The following is a 23,578-nucleotide window of genomic DNA, read 5'->3' on the forward strand; positions in this document are numbered from 1 at the left end:
ATATTATGTAACGTTTCAAGCCAAGAACCTCCCATAAAGGTAAACAAAAGTTTTTACCTGTTAAACCTGTTGATATGCATATCCAAAATGTTTTGCACAATCTAACCTGTATTGTTTGTTTTCTTTGCCCAGTCCGGGAGTACTCGATTTAACAGGGGAGTGTAACACCCCAGGTGACCGGTTGTTACAGTGATGTTGCCTTCCTTTCGGGGAGGGTGATGTCATGCCTGGAAGCTAGAAAGATCCCTTTAACAGGTAGTACACCTACATGCAACACATTCTGATTCCAGGCCAGAAGGGGGAGCTCTGAACCCAGTTTCAGGTTAGCTTCCCCCAGATATAGATATAATCTGGTCTGGAGGAGGAGTCAGGCAGTTGGTCCACGGAGACCAGGGGAGTGAGAGCTGATCTGGGGCCGTGCAGCCACATATCATATTGCAGCTCCAGGAGAGAGGGAGAAGAGAAGCAGACTGGTTGCATTGATAGCAAGTGTCAGAGGGGAGAAGCAAAGGAGAATAAAGGAGTTCGGAGGGGAACTGTGATTGGTCCGCCTCTGAGCGCAGGAACAGGGCACTGGGAGCCCGAGGCTGTGTAGTACTTAACGCCCCCCACAGAACCGGAGGGCAGAAGACTTTATGTAGTCTGTCCGCACCCACACCTGAAGGTGCAGCAGTACACAGAGCTTGGGTCGTGATAGAGACCCTGTAAAAAGGCTCGCATTTCCCACCATACGGGTACTGTCCCAGGACAGGAGAGAGAGGACCTTGTAAGGGAGCCACAGGCAACAAGGACCTCGCATAAGAGCGTGAGAAGGAAGGCTTACAAATCTCACATGGGAGAGGGATCCATCATTGCCTCCAGGCCAATCGGACCACACCAACACCTGTTGCTGGTACCCTGGACTGTGACTGTCTACATCAGTAAACCAGGTAAAGAGACTGCAACCCCGTGTCCTCCATTTATTTTCGGCACCACACCATCCTTGCCAAACACAGCGGGAGCCCTGGGTACCTAGCTTCACCTGTGGGAAGCGATACCATCTTTGCTGCAGTACTATTGCCCCCAGAGGACCCCTTTCCCTTTAAGCAGCGTCGGTCACCCCTGACAGAGCACCACAGGTGGCATCACAAACTTTTATTACTTTACAAACCCCTTTAAAGACCGTCCCTTTTACTTGGGCGCCCAGGGCCACGCACCGGGTCGCCGCCGCTGTGACACATCTCCTTTAAGTACCGGACCCGGTACCCGTTCCAGATACTTGACCAGGATGGATAGTGGTCTGAGTGCTGAGCTATGTCTGAGTATCCTACAAGACGAGTTACTTCATACACTCTAGGACTATGGGTATGAAAAGGATGACATAGTGTTCCAACAGGACAACACACGAAGCATTGGTCAAGATTGGAGAAGAAATGCTTCAATTACAAAGAAGTAAATATGCTGGATTGGCCCCCAGAAGAGACCTGGGATCGAATTGCGGACCAGACATGCCTGAATCAGATCGAATGAATGCCGAGAAGGATTCAGGCAGTGCGGAAAGCCAAAGGTGGATTTACAAATATTAAGATAATAAAAATTCAGATGTTTAGGAGCAAAACAACAACAATGCAGTGACATGATAAAAATCTGCAAAACTAATTATGTGCTAAATTGTTGCAAGTCAAATTTATGTATGAGATAGCTGAAATGATTATCTAGAAAATGATGGTAGTCTCACATCCGAAGCTGTAGTAGATGATGAGATATGGAGCCTCAAAGTCAAAAGTTCAAAACATTGTTACCCTTTTGCTTGTTGGTGTATTGTTTTAAAACCATGCATGCTTCAAAATAAATTTATTTCACTGTCCCATTAACCCCTTAGTGACAGAACCAATTTGGTACTTAATGACCGAGCCAATTTTTACAATTCTGACCACTGTCACTTTATGAGGTTATAACTCTGGAACGCTTTAACAGATCCTGCTGATTCTGAGATTGTTTTTTCGTGACATATTGTACTTCATGATAGTGGTAACATTTCTTCGATATTACTTGCGATTATTTATGAAAAAAACGGAAATATGGCAAAAAAATTTAAAATTTTGCAATTTTCAAACTTTGTATTTTTATGCCCTTAAATCAGAGAGATATGTCACAAAAAATAGTTAATAAATAACATTTCCCACATAACTACTTTACATCAGCACAATTTTGGAAACAATTTTTTTTTTTGTTAGGGGGTTATAAGGGTTAAAAGTTGACCAGCAATTTCTCATTTCACCATTTTTTTTAGGGACCACATCACATTTGAAGTCATTTTGAGGGGTCTATATGATAGAAAATAACCAAGTGTGACATCATTCTAAAAACTGCACCCCTCAAGGTGCTCAAAACCACATTCAAGAAGTTTATTAACCCTTTACGTGCTTCATAGGAACTGAAACAATGTGGAAGGAAAAAATGAACATTTAACGTTTTTTGCAAACATTTTACTTCAGAACCATTGTTTTTTATTTTCACAAGTGTAAAAACAGAAATTTAACCAAAAATTTTGTTGTGCAATTTCTCCTGAATACGCCGATACCCCATATGTGGGAATAAACTACTGTTTGGGCGCACCGCAGAGCTTGGAAGAGAAGGAGCGCCGTTTGACTTTTTCAATGCAGAATTGGCTGAAATTGAGATCGGATGCCATGTCACGTTTAGAGAGCCCCTGACGTGCCTAAACAGTGGAAACGCTCCACGAGTGACACCATTTTGGAAACTAGACCCCTTAAGGAACTTAACTAAATGTGTGGTGAGCACTTTGAGACCCCAAGTGCTTCACAGAAGTTTATACAGTAGAGCCGTGAAAATAAAAAAACGCATTTGTTTACACAAAAATGATATTTTCACCCACAAATTCTTATTTTCACAAGGGTAACAGGAGAAAAAAAAGTTGTGCAATTTCTCTTGAGTACGTCGATACCCCACATATGGGGGTAAACCACTGTGTGGGCGCACCGCAGAGCTTGGAAGAGGAGTGCCGTTTTACTTTTTCAATGTAGAATTGGCTGGAATTGAGATCGGACGCCATGTCGCATTTAGAGAGCCCCTGATGTGCCTAATCAGTGGAAACCCCCCACAAGTGACACCATTTTGGAAACTAGATTCCCTAAGGAACTTAACTAGATGTGTGGTGAGCACTTTAAACCCCCAGGTGTTTCACAGAAGTTTATAACGTAGAGCCGCGAAAATAAAAAATTGCATTTTTTCTACAAAAATGATCTTTTTGCCCCCAAATTTTTATTTTCACAAGGGTAACAGGATAAATTGGACCCAAATAGTTGTCCAATTTGTCCTGAGTATGCCCGTTGATACCCCATATGTGGGGGTAAACCACTGTTTGGGTGCACTGCAGAGCTTGCAAGAGAAGGAGTGCCGTTTTACGTTTTTAATGTAGAATTGGCTGGAATTGAGATCGGACGCCATGTCGCGTTTGGAGAGCCCCTGATGTGCCTAAACAGTGGAAACCCCCCACAAGTAACACCATTTTGGAAACTAGACCCCATAAGGAACTTATCTAGATGTGTGGTGAGCACTTTAAACCCCCAAGTGCTTCACAGAAATTTATAACATAGAGCCGTGAAAATAAAAAATCCTTTTTTTTTTTCCTCAAAAATGATTTTTTAGCCTGCAATTTTTTATTTTCTCAAGGGTAACAGGAGACATTGGACCCCAAAATTTGTTGACCAGTTTGTCCTGAGTACGCTGATTCCCCTATATGTGGGGGGGCACTGTTTGGGCACCCATCGGGGCTCGGAAGGGAAGGAGTGCCGCTTGGAATGCAGACTTTGATGGGATATTCTGCGGGCGTCATGTTGCATTTGCAGAGCTCCTGATGTACCTAAACAGTAGAAACCCCACACAAGTGACCCCATTTTGGAAACTAGACCCCTCAAAGAGCTTATCTAGATGTGTGGTGAGCACTATGAACCCCCAACTGCTTCACAGAAGTTTATAATGTAGAGCCATGAAAATAAAAAAAATCATATTTTTTCCACAAAAATGATTTTTCACCCCCAAATTTTTACTTTCACAAGGGTAACAGGAGAAATTGGACCCCAAAATTTATTGTGCAATTTATGCTGAGTAGGCTGATACTCCATATGTGGGGGTAAACCACTGTTTGAGCGCATAGCAGAGCTCGGAAGGGAAGTAGCGCCATTTTGGAATGCAGACTTTGATAGAATGGTCTGCGTGCGTTATGTTGCGTTTGCAGAGCCCCTGATGTACCTAAACAGTAGAAACCCCCACAAGTGACCCCATTTTGGAAACTAGACCCCCAAGGAACTTATCTAGATGTGTGGTGAGAACTTTGAATGCCCAAGTGCTTCACAGAAGTTTATAATGCAGAGTCTTGAAAATAAAAAATATTTTTTTTTCCACAAAAAAAGATTTTTTAGCCCCCAAGTTTTTATTTTCACAAGGGTAACAAGAGAAATTGGACCCCAAAAGTTGTCCAATTTGTCCTGAGTACACTGATACCCCATGTGTGGGGGGACCACTGTTTGGGTGCATGGCAGAGCTCGGAAGGGAAGGGGCGCCATTTTGGAATGCAGACTTTGATAGAATGGTCTGCGGGCGTAATGTTGCGTTTGCAGAGCCCCGATGTACCTAAACATTAGAAACCCCCACAAGTGACACCGTTTTGGAAACTAGACCCCCCAAGGAACTTATCTAGATGTGTGGTGAGAACTTTGAATTCCCAAGTGCTTCACAGAAGTTTATAATGCAGAGTCATGAAAATAAAAAATATTTTTTTTTCCACAAAAAAGATTTTTTAGCCCCCAAGTTTTTATTTTCACAAAGGTAACAGGAGAAATTGGACCCCAAAAGTTATTGTCCAATTTATCCTGAGTACGCTGATGCCCCATATGTGGGGGGTAACCATTTGACTTTTTGAGCGCAAAATTGGCTGTCGTGTTTGGAGACCCCCTGATGTACTTAAACAGTGGAAACCCCCCAATTCTAACTCCAACCCTAAACCCAACACACCCCTAACCCTAATCCCAACCCAATCCATAATCCTAATCACAACCCTAATGATAATCACAACCCTAACCCCAAAACAACCATAACCCTAATCTAATCCCTAAATCCAACACACCCCTAATCCTAATCTCAACTCTATCCTCAAACCTGTCCCTAATCCCAATACACCCCTAACCCTAATCCCAACCCTAACCTTAACCCTAATCCCAAACCTAACCCTAATCTCAAACGTAACCCTAATGCCAAACCTAATCCAAACCCTAACCCTAATCCCATCTCTAACCCTAACTTTAGCCGGAACCCTAGTCCTAACTTTAGCCCCAACCCTAGCCCTAACTTTAGCCCCAACCCTAACCCTAACTTTAGCCCCAACTCTAACCCTAACCCTAAATTTAGCCCCAACCCTAGCCCTAACTTTAGCCCCAACCCTAACCTTAAATTTAGCCCCAACCCTAACCCTAAATTTAGCCCCAACCCTAACTCTAACTATAGCCCCAACCCTAACCCTAACCCTAAATTTAGCCCCAACCCTAACCCTAACTTTAGCCTCAACCCTAACCCTAACCCTAAATTTAGCCCCAACTCCTCTAGCTGCTGGCCGGCAGATCATGGCGGGCGCACTGCGCATGCGCCCGCCATTTTCTTACCATTTTCTTACCATTTTCTTGCGGCCAGGAGGGGACACAGGAGGACCCAGGGATACCGATAAGTATAACAGGGTCCCCGATTCCCCCTATTTCTCTGTCCTCTGATGTGCGATCACATCAGAGGACAGAGAATTACACATCGCTTTTTTTTTTCTTTTTTTTTTTTTGCGGTCGCCGGTAAACAGTTAATTACCGGCGATCGCAAAACAGGGGTCGGTAAAAACCAATCCCGATCATGTTCTTTGGGGTCTCGGCTACCCCCGGCAGCCGAGACCCCAAAGATCTTCCGGGTGCTGGCCGGCGGGCGTACTGCGCATGTGCCCGCCATTTTTTGGCCGGAAAAAGATGGCTGCGCCCATCGGGAGCCACGATGAGCACCGGGGAAGACAGGTGAGCATCGGGGGCGATCGGGGACGTCATTTCTCTGTCCTCTGATGTGCGATCACATTGGAGGACAGAGAAATTAATGGAAAATCGTGTTTTGGGTTTTTTTTGCGACTGCCGGTAAACGGTTAATTACCGGCGATCGCAACCCGGGGGTCGGTAAAAAAACCCCGAATCATGTTCTCTGGGGTCTCGGCTACCCCCGGTAACCGAGACCCCAGAGAAAATCCGACTCTGGGGGGGCGCTATTCACTTTTTCCACTTCGCCATTAATTAACGGCGCTGTGGTTTAAGTACCCTTAACTGCCGCCGTTAAAAGGCGTATCGGCGGTCGTTAAGGGGTTAAAGGAAATGTCAGCTTTATAGCAACGAGGAGCGTCATTGCTGTGGCCGCAGTGTCTTTCTTTTGTCTTCCTGATATAAAGATAGTATATGTTAAAAATAGTATAGAGGGTAGCTATTGGCAGCAGCCAGAAGCAGCAGATGCTTTCAGTTTTTTTTCTAAACTATACATTTTGTACTGATATGGGTCATGGGACCACTGACCTTGTAGCATGTTGACAAAGAGAAAGACAACCGTTGTGTGACTACTGCAGCCATTCACTGGCCATCCAATTCCATCCACTGCTGCACCCACGTGCCCTTGTCCTGTCTCATTGAGCAACAAGAGGCAAGGAGAAAGGAGGAGAACCTGAGCAGTGGTATGGGGAGTGTTAGGGAAGTATTTAATTTTTTTTTACTCCATGCAACCTTTTTTATAGAAAATAAAGAAAAGCATGAACAACTCTCTTAATTGAGACCATAAACTCATACAAACCCTAGATCAGATTCTTAAAGGGAATCTATCAGGAGGTTTTTGCTATGCAATCTGAGAACAGCATGAGGTAGGGGTTAAAACACATATTTCAACAATGTGTTACATGTCAGGTTGTGTGCAGTTGTTTACTTGCACTAAAGGTTTTATCACCTGGTGGTTATCATTGTCTGAGCTACAGCAGTCAGACTCCACTCCCTCTTTTGATAAGCAGCTTACTGTCTACAGACTATGTACACACATAGCCTGTTGGGGGACAGGGTTAGCCTTCTCAGCTCTACTGCATTCCTGTCAGAACAGCTGCACTCAGTAAACCAGAGTCTCTTTTCCTACATCATGCTGCTCTCAGATGAGATAGCAAAACAGATTCCCTTTAACTCATTCAAAACCTAGATCAGACCTCTAAATTCATTTAGACCCCAAATCAGAAAACAGACATCCGAGTGATGTGCGTTATACGCTGATCCCGGCAATGGAGGAGATGGAGAAATTAATTTCTCTGCCTCCTCCGCAGGTGTGCTCTGATCCACTCTCTGTGAGAGGCTCGGAGCACAGACGCATGACACTCGGCTCCCGCTCGCAGCAGAGCAGGAGCTGGGGGTCATTAGCATATCTTATCTGATGCTCTCGCATTGGACGCCATATGCTCATCTGACCTCGGCCTAATGACTAGAGTTGAGCGACTTTTACTTTTTTCGGATCGAGTCGGGTTTCGCGAAACCCGACTTTGTCAAAAGTCGGGTCGGGTGAAATCGGCCGATTATTGCGTAAAGTCGGGGGCCAACTGAAACACGAAACCCAATGCAAGTCAATGGGGAATCAAAGTCGGCAGTGAGTGGAGGACAGGAAAACACCTACAGTGCCCATTTTAATGCCAAAAACATAAATTCTTATTTCTGAAGCTTGTCAATCTTAATTTACTTTATAATAATAGTTAGGCATTGAAAACTGGGGGTCATTTGGCTAAAGTTGTGGGGGGGTAGGGCTGGCTCAAGATTTTCGTGGGCCCAGGAAACGCGGAATACGTCACGGCGGTGGAGCAGGGAGAGGTAAGTATTTCAACTTTGCAAGTGCTGTGATCTGGAGCAAGCAGGGGGGGCACTCTTTGGCATTGGCACTGGCACAGGGCCCCTCATAGTACGGCGGTGTGTTTGACGGCGGGTGGCGCGTCCCACCGGCAGAGACACTTTTGCGTAATATGAAGGGCCCTGTGCCATTGACGTCACCAATGAGTATGCCCCCCCACCTGATAAAGGAATCTGCACTTTCATCTGCACCTTCCTCTTTGTCCCCGTGTAAGGTGGTATAGTATGCAGGAAGGGGAACCTGACTTTCAGCAGGGTCAGATTCTGGCTGTGTAGAGTGCAAGGGGAATGTAGAGGTCTGGGTCAATGTACCAGCAGACTCATCTAGCAGTGGCCGGGCAATGGGCAGGATGAGGAGGAAACACAGATATAGGTCCAAACAATAAAATAGGCTAAATGCAGTTCAAAATTGGTAACAGGACTAAACAGGCGGCATTGCGTTGTTCAGCGGAGGACAACTGTAAGGAGTGGCAGACAGTTAGTAGGCCCAAATAATAAAGTGGGCTAAATGCAGTTCAAAATTAGTAACAGGACTAAACAGGCGGCATTGCTTTGTTCAGCGGAGGACAACTGTAAGGAGTGGCAGACACAGTAGGCCCAAATAATTAAGTAGGCTAAATACAGTTCAAAATTGGTAACAGGACTAAACTGGTGGCATTGCTTTGTTCAGCGGAGGACAACTGTAAGGAGAGGCTGACACAGTGAGTAGGCCCAAATAAGTAAGTAGGCTAAAGGCAGTTAAAAATTGGTAACAGGACTAAACTGGCGGCATTGCTTTGTTCAGTGGAGGACAACTGTAATGAGGGGCAGACACAGTTAGTAGGCCCAAATAATTAAGTAGGCTAAATGCAGTTCAAAATTGGTAACAGGACTAAACAGGCGGCATTGCTTTGTTCAGTGGAGGACAACTGTAATGAGCGGCAGACACAGTTAGTAGGCCCAAATAATTAAGTAGGCTAAATTCAGTTCAAAATTGGTAACAGGACTAAACAGGCGGCATTGCTTTGTTCAGCGGAGGACAACTGTAAGGAGTGGCAGACAGTTAGTAGGACCAAATAATAAAGTGGGCTAAATGCAGTTCAAAATTGGTAACAGGACTAAACAGGCGGCATTGCTTTGTTCAGTGGAGGACAACTGTAAGGAGTGGCAGACACAGTTAGTAGGCCCAAATAATTAAGTAGGCTAAATACAGTTCAAAATTGGTAACAGGACTAAACAGGCGGCATTGCTTTGTTCAGTGGAGGACAACTGTAATGAGGGGCAGACACAGTTAGTAGGCCCAAATAATAAAGTGGGCTAAATGCAGTTCAAATTGGGTAACAGGACTAACCAGGCGGCATTGCTGTATTCAGCGGAGGACAACTGTAATGAGCGGCAGACACAGTTTGTAGGCCCAAATAATTAAGTAGGCTAAATGCAGTTCAAAATTGGTAACAGGACTAAACTGGCGGCATTGCTTTGTTCAGCGGAGGACAACTGTAAGGAGTGGCAGACACAGTTAGTAGGCCCAAATAATAAAGTGGGCTAAATGCAGTTCAAAATTGGTAACAGGACTAAACAGGCGGCATTGCTTTGTTCAGCGGAGGACAACTGTAAGGAGTGGCAGACACAGATAGTAGGCCCAAATAATTAAGTAGGCTAAATGCAGTTCAAAATTGGTAACAGGACTAAACAGGTGGCATTGCTTTATTCAGCGGAGGACAACTGTAAGGAGTGGCAGACACAGTTAGTAGGCCCAAATAATAAAGTGGGCTAAATGCAGTTCAAAATTGGTAACAGGACTAAACAGGCGGCATTGCTTTGTTCAGCGGAGGACAACTGTAAGGAGAGGCTGACACAGTGAGTAGGCCCAAATAAGTAAGTAGGCTAAATGCAGTTCAAAATTGGTAACAGGACTAAACTGGCGGCATTGCTTTGTTCAGCGGAGGACAACTGTAATGAGCAGCAGACACAGTTAGTAGGCCATAATAATAAAGTTGGCTAAATGTCTGCCAAAAAATTGTTCATAAATAAACAGGTGGCATAGCTAGGTACAGGGGTGGGCTCCTCTGCTGAGTAGCAGACAGTGGTAGTAGGCGCAAAGTATTAACTGGTCAGGGCCCCTGTATATTTTAACTATCATCTATCATTTCAACAAATTTGTATTCGCAGTGCCCTTGAAGGATTTAACAGCACAGAATACACAGTGGCGGAGCAGGGAGAGGTAAGTATTGCAAGTAGTAGAGCACTGTTCGAGCTGGGGGGAACACTTTCTCGTGGGCGGGGGTACTCGGACAGGGCCCCTCATATTACGATGGTGTGTTTGACGTTGGTTGTGCACCACCACCGTCAGAGACACCTCATTGTACTATGAGGGACCCTGTGCCAGTGCCGTCGCCCAAGAGTGGGCCCACCCACCTGTCCAGGCAAACGGCACTCGCACGGGTGCTTGCGCCAGGTGGTGACCACGGCCCTGTGGGGGGAGTCAGCCCATTTAGGGAGGTATAAAAATGGCCTATGGTGGACATTCAGCAGCTGCAAATAGAGGAATTGGAGGAGTCAGTAAGAGGAGGCCAAAAGCAAGACATTTTTCAGGCAAGCTACGTGTCAGCAGGGGAAGGTGGGGCAAAATAATTTGAAATCCATGATTGGTTCATTTTAATGAAGGTTAGATCATCAACATTTTGTGTAGCCAGATGATGACGCTGGCTCAACACCTCCAGCCTTAGGTGCTATTGTGCTTTTGCCACTACCACCAGATGCACCACCACCACCATCAGTACCAGCTGGCAACCACCGCCCACGGGCTCTTCCACCAGACTTCCTCATTTTTTGGAAAATCTAATCAAAATTACAACCGTTATATGGTACTGTAAAACAAGGTAGAAAGTGTATATAAACTTGTTGAGAATTTAAATCTCCCATTTTTTTTGGCAGACTGAACCAAAACTCAGGCCCTGTGCATAAAACAAGACAATGTAAGTGGCAGAAAGTGGCTGGCTGATATACGGCAAACTACCAGAACTGACGTATATCCACTTTGTGACAATTTGAATCTCCCTTTTTTGGGGGGAGACTGCACCAAAACTCAGGCCCAGTGTATAACACAACACAATGTAAGTGGCAGAACATGGCTGGCTGATATACAACAAACTAACAGAACTGACGTATATCCACTTTGTAACAATTTGAATCTCCCTTTTTTGGGGGGGAGACTGCACCAAAACTCAGGCCCAGTGTATAACACAACACAATGTAAGTGGCAGAACGTGGCTGGCTGATATACAACAAACTAACAGAACTGACGTATATCCACTTTGTAACAATTTGAATCTCCCTTTTTTGGGGGGGAGACTGCACCAAAACTCAGGCCCAGTGTATAACACAACACAATGTAAGTGGCAGAATGTGGCTGGCTGATATACGACAAACTAACAGAACTGACGTATATCCACTTTGTGACAATTTGAATCTCCTTTTTTTGGGGGGGAGACTGCACCAAAACTCAGGCCCAGTGTATAACACAACACAATGTAAGTGGCAGAAAGTGGCTGGCTGATATACGACAAACTAACAGAACTGACGTATATCCACTTTGTGAAAATTTGAATCTCCCTTTTTTGGGGGGAGACTGCGCCAAATCTCGGGCCCAGTGTATAACACAACACAATGTAAGTGGCAGAACGTGGCTGGCCGATATACGACAAACTAACAGAACTGACGTATATCCACTTTGTGACAATTTGAATCTCCTTTTTTTGGGGGGAGACTGCACCAAAACTCAGGCCCAGTGTATAACACAACACAATGTAAGTGGCAGAACGTGGCTGGCTGCTATACGACAAACTAACAGAACTAACGTATATCCACTTTGTGACAATTTGAATCTCCCTTTTTTGGGGGGAGACTGCACCAAAACTCAGGCCCAGTGTATAACACAACACAATGTAAGTGGCAGAACGTGGCTGGCTGATATACGACAAACTAACAGAACTGACGTATATCCACTTTGTGACAATTTGAATCTCCTTTTTTGGGAGGGAGACTGCACCAAAACTCGTGCCCAGTGTATAACACAACACAATGTAAGTGGCAGAATGTGGCTGGCTGATATACGACAAACTAACAGAACTGACGTATATCCACTTTGTGACAATTTGAATCTCCTTTTTTTGGGGGGGAGACTGCACCAAAACTCAGGCCCAGTGTATAACACAACACAATGTAAGTGGCAGAAAGTGGCTGGCTGATATACGACAAACTAACAGAACTGACGTATATCCACTTTGTGAAAATTTGAATCTCCCTTTTTTGGGGGGAGACTGCGCCAAATCTCGGGCCCAGTGTATAACACAACACAATGTAAGTGGCAGAACGTGGCTGGCCGATATACGACAAACTAACAGAACTGACGTATATCCACTTTGTGACAATTTGAATCTCCTTTTTTTGGGGGGGAGACTGCACCAAAACTCAGGCCCAGTGTATAACACAACACAATGTAAGTGGCAGAAAGTGGCTGGCTGATATACGACAAACTAACAGAACTGACGTATATCCACTTTGTGACAATTTGAATCTCCTTTTTTGGGAGGGAGACTGCACCAAAACTCGTGCCCAGTGTATAACACAACACAATGTAAGTGGCAGAACGTGGCTGGCTGATATACGACAAACTAACAGAACTGACGTATAACCACTTTGTGACAATTTGAATCTCCCTTTTTTGGGGGGGAGACTGCACCAAAACTCAGGCCCAGTGTATAACACAACACAACGTAAGTGGCAGAAAGTGGCTGGAAGATATATGAAAAAATACAAGGACTGTAGTACAATTTCAATCTCCCTACAATGATCTCAGGACAAGTATGGCAGCAACACAAAGGACTGCTGCACACAAAAGTGTAGACAAATAAACAAGATAACTGCAGAAAGAAGCAACAGGATTTTTGCTTTTAAAAAAGCAGTTGGTTTGCACAGCAGCGTGCAAACAGCAATGCAGCTATCAGGGAGCCTTATAAGGCAGCCTAATAAGCTACAGAGCTGATGCACAAAAATATACCCTCCACTGTCCCTGCAAAAAAAAGGTGTGGTGTTGGACAGTGGAAATCGCTACAGCACAAGCGGTTTGGGGGTTAATCTTCCCTCCCTAACTATATCCCTTCTTCTGATGAAGCTGCAGCAACCTCTCCCTATGCTAAGATCGGCAGAAGTAAGATGGCGGTCGGCGTGCACGCCCCTTTATACCCCCTGTGATGCCGCAGAAAGCAAGCCAATCACTGTCATGCCCTTCTCTAAGATGGTGGGGACCGAGACCTATGTCATCACGCTGCCCACACTCTGCGTCCTCCTTCATTGGCTGAAAAATGGCCGACCTCATGGCCGATCCCACATTAGTGCATTGCTAGTGGTTCAACACTAAAATCCTTGTTTTGGTCTCATTTCCAGCGCTCCTAGGACCGTTATTACTCTTTTTTACTGCATTTTGTATCCTCCTAGAAGGTTAACGGCTGGAGCTGCGGTGGACCCTTTGCTTTCAATTTTAACTGTGACCCTCACAGCGCTCCCCAGTGACCGCTTTCTTTTCCCTTGAATTTCTTTAATTACATCCAAACACAGTTGGTTACGACCTTCCTATAAATGCAGGCTTTACCATGTTATTAGCCATAGGTAAGTGTTCACACTAGGCAGACAGGTCAGTTACCCATCTGATCTGAGATTACCTTGACGTTTGGTGGATGGGCTCACATTTTTTGGCCAAATCTTGTGCTAAGCATCTCATGTGTTTTTTCATAGATTTCACAAGCCATTATGCTATTCACATTTCATATATCGCACATTTCCTTGCTTTAGTACAGTTGAGTGCAGCCATCGATCTATTTGCTATGTAAGTCTTTTTTGGTTATGCACCTGTTCAGACTAGATTGCTGTTCAGTCAGTTTACCTATATTTACTATGTACTATTTTTTCTGACTTGAACGCCCCGCCCTTCACCATGCTATGATTTTAATTACATCCAAACACAATTGGTTCCGACCTTCCTTTAAATGCAGGGTTTACCATGTTATTAGCCATAGGTAAGTGTTCACACTAGGCAGTCGGGTCAGGGACCCATCCGATCTGAGATTACCTTGACGTTTGGTGGATGGGCTCACATTTTTTGGCCAAATCTTGTGCTAAGCATCTCATGTGTTTTTTCATAGATTTCACAAGCCATTATGCTATTCACATTTCATATATCGCACATTTCCTTCCTTTAGTACAGTTGAGTGCAGCCATTGATCTATTTGCTAAAATGTTACCATGATATTTCATGCAGATTAGTGTCTGGCCCATAGCCCTGAACAGCTAAGGCTAGTTTCACACTCGCGTTTTGAGGAGCTGCGGAGGGCTGCGGACTTCCTCCGTGAATCCCCGCCCTGGGCAGCACCTCCGCCGCTAGCTCCGCCTACTTCTGCATGCGGCCGGCATGCGGCCTGCTTACCTATCTTTAACATTAGGTACGCAGGTCGTGCGGCTGTATGCGGATGCTTCCGCATGCGTCGTTTTGACGATGCGGAAAAAAAAGAAATTGCTACAAGCTGTGTCCTACGCTGGTCGCCGCATCGTCAGAACGACGCATGTGGAAGCATCCGCATACAGAAGCACGACCTGCGTACCTAATGTTAAAGGTAGGTAAGCAGGCCGTATGCCGGCCATATGCAGAAGTAAGTGGAGCTAGCGGCGGAGGTGCGGCCGAGGGCGGGGTTTCACGGAGGAAGTCCGCAGCCCTCCGCAGCTCCTCCAAACGCTAATGTGAAACCGGCCTAATTTACATATACGAAAAACTTTCATTTCTGTGGAATAAGACATCGGATCGAGATATCAAAGTATCATTTTATTCATCTTTCTATGACCTACATGCCCATATAGACAGCTTAACCCCTTCCCGACTAGACAATTTTCCGCTTTTTACGTTTTCATTTATTCCAAGAGCCATGACTTTTTTATGTTACCATTGAACATAGCAATGTGAGGACTTTTTTGTGGGACAAATAGTACTTTTGAATGACCACCATCCATTCCAAAAAAGAATTCCAAGTGTGGCAAAATAGCAAAAAAGCGTAATTCAGAATTTTTTTTTAGGTTTTTCATTTACAGTGTTCATAAAACAGTAAAAATGACCTGGAAGTATTATTCTCCAGATCAGTACAATTATGCAGATACCAAACATGTATAGTTGTTATTTAAGTCGTGAAAAGCAATTCAGAAATTTGTAAACCAAGGTTATTAGAGGACTGGGGGGTCTGCAATACCAAGATAGGTTATTACACTTGGGGCTATTTAGTTTGGAAAAACGAAGGCTAAGGGGTGATCTTATGTTAATGTATAAATATATGAGGGGACAGTACGAAGACCTTTCTGATGATCTTTTTAATCATAGACCGGTGACAGGGACAAGGGGGCATCCTCTACGTCTGGAGGTAAGAAGGTTTAAGCATAATAACAGACGCGGATTCTTTACTGCAAGAGCAGTGAGACTATGGAACTCTCTGCCGTATGATGTTGTAATGAGTGATTCATTACTTAAATTTAAGAGGGGACTGGATACGTTTCTGGAAAAGTATAATGTTACAGGCTATATATATTAGATTCCTTGATAAGGCGTTGATCCAGGGAACTAGTCTGATTGCCGTATGTGGGGTCGGGAAGGAATTTTTTTCCCCATGGTGGAGCTTACTGTTTGCCACATGGGTTTTTTTTTTGCCTTCCCCTGGATCAACATGTTAGGGCATGTTAAGCTATGGGTTGAACTAGATGGACTTAAAGTCTTCCTTCAACCTTAATAACTATGTAACTATGTAACTATGTAAAAAAAAAAATGCTTGTTGTGTCACCATTTTCCGAGAGCCGTAACATTTGTGAGGGCTTGTTTTTTACTTCCCCAGTAGATGCTTCACTTGATATCACTTTGGGGCAGATGCAATGTTTTTACTCCCTCTTAGGCCTGTTTCACACGTCAGTGGCTCCGGTACGTGTTTGGTGACAGTTTTCTCACGTACCGGGGACACTGACTCACATAGACACATTAAAATAAATGTGTCTCTGCCCATGTCAGCGTGTTTTCACGGACCGTGTGTCCGTTTGAAAAACACGGAGACATGTCAGTGTTCGTGAGAGCGCACGGATCACACGGACCCATTAAAGTCAATGGGTCCATTGTAAACACGTACCGCACACGGATGCTGTCCGTGTGCCGCCTGTGTGCCGACTGAGGACCACACGGACAGTGCAGCAGACAGCGCTAGAGTTAAGCGCTGTCCCCAGCGTGTGGTGCTGAAGCCGCCATTCATTCCTTCTCCCCAGCAGAAGAGAAGGAATGAAAAATCATGTTTTTTTTTTATTTTTTTTGTTTTTAAAATAAATTTCCCGGTCACCTCCCGCCTCCCACCCCCTGTGCGCCCGCCCGCTGGCATTAATATTCTCACCCAGCTCCCGCGATGCTTCCTCCCATAGGGGTGGAGCCGCATATTCATCACTGTAATGAGAGGTACCACGTGACCGCTCATACAGGACAAGCTGCGGCGCTGAGAGGAAGCATCGCGGGAGCTGGGTGAGTATTTTAATGCCAGCGGGCGGGCGCACAGGGGGTGGGAAGTGGGAGGTGACCGGGAACTTTATTTTAAAAACAAAAAAAATAAAAAAACATGATTTTTCATTCCATCTCTCCAGCGAACGCTGCTAGGGAGAAGGAATGAATGGCGGCTTCAGCACCACACGCAGGGGGGACAGCGCTTACTGTAGCGCTGTCTCCTGCACGGTCCGTGTGGTACTCAGTCGGCACACGGCTGCCGCACGTGTGCCACACTGATGTGTCATGTGAGCTCACGGACACACGGACACGGATAACTCCGGTACCGATTTTTCCGGTACCGGAATTATCTGGACGTGTGAGACTGGCCTAATTACATTTTTTTTGTGATGATTGCATTTCTGGCGTTTTGATTTATTTTCTTGTTATTTTGTTTACCAGTCAGATTAATTTATAGATAGATCAGTCGTTTACGAATGCAGTGATACTAAATGTGTTTTATTTGTTAATTATTAATGGAGTAAAAGGGCAGTGATTTTAACTTTTATATATGTTTTATTTATGTTTTTTTAAACATTTTTTCCTTACTTTTCGCTGATAGTTCCCGTAGGGGATTTGAAGCTGCCATTCTCTGATCGCTTGTTCTGTGCTGTGGTATTGCTGTATATAGCAAAAATCCCGGTCTCCTGGGAACACAGCCATGGGCTGGATTTCACAGTAGTACCATCATGACAGACACAGGGGTCTTCAGCAGACCCCTGGCTGTCATGGCAACCCATCGGTGCCCCGCAATCAGGTTATGTTAAATCTACTGTCAGAGATTGACAGCAGTATTTAATATGTTAACAGCCCCGCTCCACCTGCAGTTAATAGAGTCTGATGATGGCTGAATATTTCAGCCATCGTCAGCTGGGAAAGATGATGGCTGAAGTCAGGGAGCCAGCATAGGACGCACCACTAGGTCCTATGTTAGTAATGGGTTTAAGCTTATTGAAACATGATGTGAAACATATATTTTTGCTCAACATGACTTTTCATTTTATTTTGATAAAAATATATATATATATATATATATATATATATATATATATATATATATATATACTGTATATATTAATAAAATAAAATGGCTGTTTCTTTGCCAGATTACCAGGTTTGTCTCCCTTCAAGAAATCTTCCACATTCAGCGCAGTTTAGTACATTAGAAACAAACCAAAAACTGCACCATACTCATTGCGCCCAGGTACACCGATGAATTTTCATTTCTGATCCCAGTGTCTGTCACTGGCTGAGATGCTATGTAAAAGTTATCAATCTATTTATCTATTTGGTAAATTTGCATATATAGAAGATTTATATCGCTGTGGGATCAGCACTACGTTTTATATGTCGGGAACTTTAAGGGCTGTCCCACACGTCCAGATAATTCCGGTACCGGAATAAATCGGTACCGGAGTTATCCGTGTCCGTGTGCCTGGGAACTCACGGAGGCCATACGTGCGGCACACGTGTGCCGCCCGTATGGCGAGTGGGTACCACACGGAGCGTGTGGTACCCACTCTGCATGGTGCTGAAGCTGCGATTCATATCTTCCCTGCAGCAACGTTTGCTGTAGAGAAAATATGAAGAATAGTGTTTAAAATAAAGATCTATGTGTCCGCCGCCCCCCCACCCCCTGTGCGCCCCCCCCGCTGGTCAGAAAATACTTACCCGCTCCCTCGCTGCTTCCTGGTCTGGCCGCGGCTTCTCCTGCATGCGGTCACATGGGCCCGATCATTTACAGTCATGAATATGTGGCTCCACCTCCCATAGGGGCGGAGCCGACTATTCATGATTGTAAATGATCGGCCCCACGTGACCGCATACAGTAGGAGGCGCGGCCAGACCAGGAAGGAGCGAGGGAGCGGGTAAGTATTTTCTGACCAGCGGGGGGGGCGCACAGGGGGTGGGGGGGCGGCGGACACATGGATCTTTATTTTTAACACTATTCTTCATATTTTCTCTATAGCAAACGCTGCTACAGGGAAGATATGAATACCGGCTTCAGCACCATGTGGGGGGGACAGCGCTTACTGTAGCGCTGTCTCCTGCACGCACACGGACCCCAGACGGAGAATGTCCGTGTGAGGTCCGAGTTTTACGCGGACCCATTGACTCTATTGGGTCCGTGTAAAACGTGCGCTCCCACGAACACTGACATGTCTCCGTGTTTGGCACACGGAGACACGGTCCGCAAAAAATCAATGACATCTGCACAGATGCATTGATTTTTATGGGTCTACGTGTGTCAGTGTCTCCGGTACGTGAGGAAACTGTCACCTCACGTACCGGAATCACTGACGTGTGAAACCGGCCTAATACTGCTATAATGATTGAAATATTCATCTTCAGAATGATATTGAATCAGTCACAACCCCCATTTTTCACTGTAACCAGGGTTTATTAGGTGCATTTTATACCAGCAAAAAGTAAATCTATTTTTTTAAAGGGTTTGATGTACAATAGTGATGAGCGAATATACTCGTTACTTGAGATTTCCCGAGCACGCGCGGGTGACCTCCGAGTATTTTTTAGTGCTCGGAGATTTAGTTTTCCTCACCTCAGCTGAATGATTTACATCTCTTAGCCAGCTTGATTACATGTGGGGATTCCCTAGAAACCAGGCAACCCCCACATGTACTCATGCTGGCTAACAGATGTAAATCATTCAGCTGAGGCGATGAAAACGAAATCTCCGAGCACTAAAAAATACTCGGAGGACACCCGAGCGTGCTCGGGAAATCTCGAGTAATGAGCATATTCGCTCATCACTAATGTACAATAGTTTGATATTCCCCTTTTTTCAAATCTTTTTCCTCTTCTTAAATGATGTGATTTTTGTAATAATTCTATCATTAACTTTTTGTGTGTCCCCCCCCCCTTTTTTAATTCCTAATGTTTTGCAATAACAGGCTTTGAATTTTTTTGTTTTTTTTTTTAAAGATAAGCATTGATATTTGGATAGTGCATGACTCTTTTATTTCTTCTATGGATGGATAGACGGGCAGATAATAATCATTATCTCAGTTCAGGGAATTGAGATTTCAGGCCTACTGGAGCTGTTTCCTGAATGCATGTGTTCATTAAAATGTATTCTCTGTCTGCTGAAATCTTGTGCTAAACTGCAGTGACAAGAACATTCCACCATCAGATCTTATTATTATTCCAAAGTCCTTCCCTTGCTACACAAATTATCATTACAAAAGATTTAGAGCTTTGTCCCAAAGACTGTGATAAAGACAACACATTTTAGTGAGATTATTTGACCTAGGGGAACTGTATATTGAAGCTTTAGTGACTGCTTGTAGTTCCAGGGACAATGAAATCTTGTCATCTTTTTTCTACAGGCTGAAGTTTGATGTCAAATTAAAATATGTGCCTGGGGCTATCTGCAGGGCCTGCAGGCTGAAACAGTGGCAGCATCTGCTAGCAGAGACCCACAACTATTGTGGACGGTGGCAGCTTTCAGCTGGTGTTTGGAAAGACCAAGAGATGGTAAATGCAAAAGACAGGAAACACTGGCGTCATTTTCTTCATTGCTTTCACCTTTCTGCCCTTTTCATTCTTCTTATATATAAGCAGAAGATGTACTGAACGGATGTTTACCTACTGCTCTGTTCCAATCTAAAATTCATGGAAGAGATTACGCCGCCCTATTTATATTGTATTATTAAATTACTTGCAAGCTGTGAATGCAAAGATGAAAGCAGGAATAAAATATTCAATCTACATCCGGGAGCACACTACACTGATCAATGAACATCATTAGAAAACAAAAAAATAGGGTTACAAATATATATTTGATGTGAGTTTTAGTTGCAAATGCCTCAAGTCTTGCTGTGTTACCTGTAGCGCCCCCACCGCCGCAGGGCCGAGGGGTACCCGGTACCGGGCCTCTGAGTCTCTGTCCTGGGGTTGTCACGGTGGCTAGACCCGGTCCGTGACCCTGCTGAGGGGCGCCCAATGAGAGGTGTGGGTGGTGATGATGTTGTGGTGGTGCGGTGCAGGTCGCAGTAAATAACGAGGACACCAGGTTGCAGTCTCTTTACCTTTTTACTGAAGGCTTTGAGTTAGCCAATCCAGAGCACTGTTAACCGGTCTGTCTTGAGACCGGCCGGTCCAAAGGCACATTAGGAGTTCCCTTGACAGGTGAGAATCAGCGTCTACCTGCTAGCGCCTATGTGTTGTAGTCCTTCCCTGCTGAGCACCCCGGGATAGTCCTCACAACTGATTCTGTCTGCCTCTGATGTTCGTTCTTTCTCCGTCCCCCAGATGATATGGCAGGACGCACCCGTATGACGGGGTAGGCCTGGAGTTCTTCCGGGACTCTAGAGTCGCCCCTCTCCCACAGCTGCCTCCGTTGTCTGCTTAGGTGTTTAAGTGAGACAGCCAACCTATAATTGGCTGTCCTGCCGTGGTTTGAAGTAATGCTTAAAGTCTCTTACTTTCTCGGCGTTCCGGCCACCGCCTGTTTGCGCCTCAGAAGGATGTTGCCTCGATCTTTCAGCACGACTCCTTCTGGTCCTATTGCCTCTTTGCTGTATTCCCGTTGCTCACTTGTTGCGTTGTTCTCTTAGGAGTCTGCCAGGATCCCATCCCTGACAGGTCCTCTCTCTAGCTCTTCCCAGTTACTTCTCTCTCTGTCTTCCTGTCCAACCCCCAGTTTTACCAGAGTGTGAGGAGTGACCTACTAGATAGAACCACCCCCCCTGGTGGCCGGAGTGTGAAGTGTAGTGTGTGATACCTGGTCAGGTGAACTCCCTTAGTGCAATCAGACGCAACATCACTCCCCTTAGTGGCAGAGCGAAGTTACTGCAACGACCAGGACTCTGGGGCGCTGCACTCCCCCCGGTTAAATCCAGTACTCCCGGACTGGGAAAATAAGAACAACAATACATGTTAACAGAAAACACACAAAATTTTGAAATATCATAAACAATTAAACATAACAGTGCTTCCCTTCATGGGAGGTGAGGACTCTTGAACTTTGCGAAAGTTAGGTCATGCACAGTTTATGACTCTCAGTTCAGTCGTGGAAACAGCGGGAACCCCGGGTAAACAAAGGGGTCCCCTTTAGAAGTTTTTGGAGCAATTCACTGTCCATTACTCCGTTTGTCCATTTTAAAACCTGTAACAAAAGATATGCACACAAACATTTTCAACTAAATAGCAGCCCTCACTAATACCTCCAAGTTTTGTAGCGGAGGGGAGTTTGATTCTTGGTGCTGCGTGTCGACCTTCGCAGCGTAGGGGTTGCTACTGGCCTAACAGGGCCCACTATGCTTGCTACCGCTGGTGTAGTGCACTGCCTTCTAGCTACACTTCTAGTGAGTCTGGGTAGCACTGGCAGGCTGGAGCTCTCAGGGCTGCTGCTACCAACAGTGGGTACGGCAGGTTCGCCGATAGCAGAGGGAGGATTTGCCAGTTCAACGGTCGGCACGGCATCTTCAGGTAGGGCTTGTTGAGGTTGCGGGGCCGGATGATCCGGTACCACCATTGGTTCTGGTGGGTTCGGCTGGTGGAACGTTAGAACAGGTACCACGATGGCCTGATTTATCTGAGTCCAGGACTGGGGAAAATCACCAAGGACAGTGTGGATCATCTTCTCCTTTTCTACAGGTGGGGAGGTTCCTGGATCCATTTCCCTCGCTTTCAGCTTATCAGGGCAGGCTTTAAGGTGGTCCCTGGATATCACCGTCGAGGTCTCCCCTCCATCCTTGCTGATGAGGCAAACCTTCGTGTTGTCGAAATCGGATGGCAGGACAGTATACGGTTCCGCTTCCCATTGGTCGTCAAGTTTGTGTAGCCTCCTCTTTCGTTTGAGTACGTGCTCACCAGGTGGCAAGGGAATTGCAGGGGCATGCTGGTTGTAGTCCCTTTCCTGTCTTTGCCTGGCCTGAGCAAGGCTTCTTTCCACGCACTCCTGTACCTTGTGGTACCTTTGCCGCCTCTCGGTATCCCAATCGGCATCCGGCGAGGTATCTTCGGGGGTTAGGACCCCCATGTCCAGATCAACGGGTAACTTGCTAGACCTTCCTCGCATCAGGTACGCTGGAGTGCAGTTGGTGGAATTTACTGGGATGTGATTATATATGTCCACCAAGTCAGGCAACTTCGTTGGCCACAGGCTCCGTTCCTCTACGGGCAAGGTCTTTAGTAAGTCGATCACCACCTGGTTCATCTTTTCGCACATCCCATTGGTTTGGGGATGGTACGGTGTGGTTCTGATATTCTTACACCCGTACTGTTGGCAGAACTCTTGGAACACTTCAGCTTCGAATGCTGGTCCCTGATCGGTCAGTACCTTCTCCGGGTAACCATGGGGCCTACAAAAGTACAGCTGGAAAGCCTTGGCGGCCATCCTGGCCGTTAGATCCTTGACAGGCACAACCACCAAAAATCTGGAGTAGTGATCCACGATGGTAAGAGCGTAGACATAGCCTGACCGGCTAGGTGTCAGCTTCACATGGTCCAGCGCGACCAGTTCGAGCGGCCGCCTGGTGATGATAGGCTGCAAGGGAGCCCGTTGGCTGCCACGGTCCCTCCTGCGTAGGCTACATGGACCGCACTCTCAACACCACTTCTCAATGGCTCTCTTCATGCCAATCCAATAGAACCTCCCTCGGAGTAGCCTCTCCAGCTTCTTCCATCCGAAGTGTCCGGCTCCATCGTGGTAAGCTCCCAGAACCATGGGCGCATCTCGCCTTGGCACTACCATCTGCCATACCAATTCGTGAGTACGTGGGTCGATGCTTCTCCGGCACAGCTTGCCATCATGGATAAACAGTTTGCTTCTCCCCTTCCACAGCTGTTGGGTCTCCTGTGGATCATCTGGGCCGGGATGCAACCCTGCCTGCGTCAAGAGCTCTTTCACCCGACGGACCGCGGGGTCACCATCCTGGGTTTCTGCCCATCCGTGATGGGGCAGGGGATTCAGCGTGGCATCCGGTTGGTTCTTGTGCCTGTTCTTCACATGATGGGAGTTCTGAGTGGCTTTGGGGCGATGGAATGCAGGCAGCTCCACCTCTTCAAGTGCCTCCGGGTC

The 23,578-nt window shown here is 45.8% G+C and overlaps 1 long non-coding RNA gene across 1 annotated transcript in view; it reads left to right on the forward strand.

Moving 5' to 3' along the window:
• LOC143773809 (uncharacterized) overlaps positions 1–20,264 on the forward strand; it is a 77,771-nt gene extending 57,507 nt beyond the window's left edge. Inside the window, exon 3 of the long non-coding RNA XR_013215375.1 lies at positions 19,881–20,264. This is a non-coding gene — a long non-coding RNA (uncharacterized LOC143773809). The remainder of the gene's footprint in view (positions 1–19,880) is intronic.
• Positions 20,265–23,578: the final 3,314 nt, after the last annotated feature.

Source organism: Ranitomeya variabilis, chromosome 5 (assembly GCF_051348905.1).
Source record: "Ranitomeya variabilis isolate aRanVar5 chromosome 5, aRanVar5.hap1, whole genome shotgun sequence".
NCBI classification, from domain to species: Eukaryota; Metazoa; Chordata; class Amphibia; order Anura; family Dendrobatidae; genus Ranitomeya; species Ranitomeya variabilis.